Below are 3,643 nucleotides of genomic sequence, written 5' to 3'. Positions count from 1 at the left end.
TCCCAATATTAGTTTTCAGTGTCTGTCTTCTGTGAGAATGCACTGAACAAGCTGACCTCTGACCCACTGACCAGCTCCTAGATGTTTATGAAACCCATGTGAAGGACTACATCTATCCTTTAACTTTCCACAATGCCTGCAAGCCAGGATCCGTCCTTACGTTTTCTGATATAACTTCTCATGTACATATTTTCATTCAAAAACAGTGTGGGACAATTATTTTGCAGCTGATTTCAAAAGTGCCATACAATTTAGTGACGTTGCAGGTAAAACCTTTACATAACATCATAAAAATAAGTAATATCTGCTTCCTCTACTGCTGTAATTGAATTCCTTTGTTTCACATTGTTTTGGGGGGTGTTTCTAAATGCTATTAATGCTGCTGACAATGCTGTTCTCATTACTGCCCACAGCAGCAAAAATACATCCTGAAAATAAGAACCCTGTTAATTTTGCCAAAGGAAAATAACATCGGAAATTAGCTTGGTGTGTTGATGGAGTTCAGAAGATGGTGCTGTGCAGATTTGTCCCCCCCATACCTTAACCAGACATGGTAGCTAGGTGTTTGAATCCTTGGCAAAGAAGAGGGAAAATAACAGGGAAACAGATGATACCGCCTGCCTTCCCCTTTCTAAGCCCCAGCGACTCCATGAGAGTCCCTTGTGTCAGCCGGCACGCTGCTTGTCCAAGCTGGGTTTGCTGTTGTTCCATTTTATTGTTCCTAAAAACGAATCCTCTGTGCCTTGTCCCACTTTCCTCTTCTTTTATTCTCCAGTCTTGGGAAGTTGAGTCAGAGGTGCATTGGCAAACTCACTCGCAACAACATTTCTGGACAGGGGTAATGCTACTGGCCTCAAGTTGGCCTTTTGAACTTCTCCAGTGTCCCCTCTAAATGCATTTCTTGTTGCCCAAAAATCACACTGGAACTCCAGGGCCCTGATTGCCACGTTGCACCGGAGTGAAATGTTTGCAGGTGAACGTCCTGTCAATGTGACTAACATACCATCAGAAACCAAGTGCCAAGGAAGGGGAGAGTGTTGCACAGCAGTTTTCATCACCTGTCAAATATTGGAGATGTGTCTCCACTTTCTGATTCATTCACAGTGGGAAATTAACAAATTAATTAATAAGGGGATAATTGTTACACTAGAATAACAAATAGTCACTTATTCACTAGCTCAGTCAAACAACCCTTTATTCCAGTGCTTCCCAGCTCCAACCATTGGGACCCACTAAGTTTGGTAGGTTTATAATCCAACCCTCACCTAATTATTTAGCTAGAAACATTCCCTGCTTGGCACCCACATGGATAAGCGGTTTTGAAAATGGATGGATGGATGGATGGATACCCTGCTTGGAAAAAAAAAAAGCTAACAATCAACCCAAAACAGACAAAATCCCTCAAAAAACAATGCATTACCCTACACTGAGGTTGCCACATTACATTTGATATTCAGTGTGCTGACACTTAACTGTTTGAAGTGTTTCTCTGTTAGGTCAACAGTCTTCATGTTCATTAGTCTACAGCAGTGCTACATTCGACAATGGCCTGATAAATGTTCTTTATATATATATATATATATATATATATATATATGTGTATGTGCTTACTTGTGTGTTGTGTGTGTGTCAGAAATGCTGTTGCCATGCTTGCTATTTGTTCTGATGAAGAGTTTGGTCATATAAGACCTGTTCTCATTTCACTGCATGGGCTTCAGAATCTGACATGATATTGCTGCATCCTGAAGGGCAAGCTTTTGGTTCTTAAGTATGTTCTAATTAAATTGGCTTTCAGGCAGTTCATTGACTTGTTAATTGTTTTGTTGGGGATGAACCTCTCCCGGACCCTCCTAAAACGAATGGAAGATCCCCTAACACCACTCTGCTTAGTCAGCTTTTTTGCAGTGCATAACACGCAGAAGAGAAAGACAATGCTGCCTTCATTCTTCAAATGAATTCTCGTAACTGATATTCTATTAATATCTCATCAGGTCTGTGAATCTGCTCAGTTAATGTCCCTGACAACTCAAATGTTGGCTGCAGAACCGCTTCGCTATAATTACAAACATGAAGGAGACTGACTGAAGGCCCCCACTTTGATTTACCAAGTAAACAGTATAAATGTCATTGATAAATGTGTTAATCAGCTTCCAGGTACTCGATTTCAAGAACACAGATTCACATACAGGCAATACAAAAACAGATATTAACTGAGGAGTATATGTAATACAGATTTGTGCCACTAGAGGGACACATAGTGCTGGTTAGTGGGAGACAACACCGGGGCTGTGTGATAACTCATCCAGGCCCAGGGGAGACAGACAGACAGCAGGGTCTTGGTTACCGTACAGAGGCATAAACGATCAAATCCATGAGGAAAGCAGAGAACACAAGCAATAAATCCACATAACCAGTATATGATATAGTAATAGCATGAACATGGATGCAGAAAGACAGAAATTAAATGAAATGAAGAGACAGCAGGTCAGGAAATGGGGAGTTTTACAACCGGACAGGGATCATCACAACAGATTGCCCAATCTTTGTGGATTTCAACTGTGGTCATTAGATTGAAAATATCTCTGGAAACAGTAGTTCTCAGAATCGCTGACTCAGAACAACCTGCATCACAGATTTACTGACATGGGCCTCTGAAAAGCTCGCAAGGGCCTGTCAGATTTCCAGCATCTCACAGGCTTCTTTCTAAAAGTTCCTCAACAATATTCCTGCCACTCCTGGTTGAGATGAACAGCCCTAGGGTATAATTTGTCTAGTATGTTTTCTTTTTTTGGAGAACACTGTCATGACAAAATTTCTCTGGTGCAGCATTAAAACACGATTTCATGGGTGTGAACCCTGTGCTTTACTCCAAGTGATTGATCAATTTGCTGCGGTTTAAATGGATAAACCTGATTTATAAATTTTCTGATATATCTGGAATACATAACTGTGAACAAACAAAGAATTATTAGCAGGCCCTTCTTGCAGGTCAAAGCAGGAACTAGTATTACTATAATTGTGTTATGTAATTGCCTCCTGAGGTTTAGAGACATGGATGTAATCCTTCTGGCCACTGATGAGGCAGGGATTACCTCTGTGATTATAGCGCCACAGAGTATACACAATGCAAGAGCTCCCTGACTATCAAGTTTTCAATCTGCTTACCACAGACAATTCACAGGTCACAGTTTTCTACTAAGAGGTTCTTCCATTTGAACAGAGCCCTGTCTTTTTCCGTACTGGAAGGGTTTAGCAAATGAAAGGCAACTCTCAGTTGATTTGTAGCGTAATGGTCAAGACAGGCCCCAAAGCTAAAAAACGCAACTGCATATTCGAGTTGAGTTTAAAAGGGTTCAATTAAACTGTAATGATAGTCTAGTTGTCTGATATTTATTGATAATTGTGACCTAGCATGTTGTAATTCTGAGATAGCAAATTGACCATACAATGTATTTAAATAAATATTTGAATATATGTATTTATATATTGCTGGCATATTTAAAAACAGAAAATGGTGTGAAATTACAATGCTAAAAACATAACAATCAAATGGTGAAAGCTATACTTCTTCCTGTCCAGCAGGTGGCAGAGTTACACAGACAGTCTATCCGCTCTCTATGGCCCCTTGTTGTTGCCGGATGTG

Source organism: Amia ocellicauda, chromosome 9 (assembly GCF_036373705.1).
Source record: "Amia ocellicauda isolate fAmiCal2 chromosome 9, fAmiCal2.hap1, whole genome shotgun sequence".
NCBI lineage: Eukaryota > Metazoa > Chordata > Actinopteri > Amiiformes > Amiidae > Amia > Amia ocellicauda.
This window is presented reverse-complemented; position numbering follows the sequence as displayed.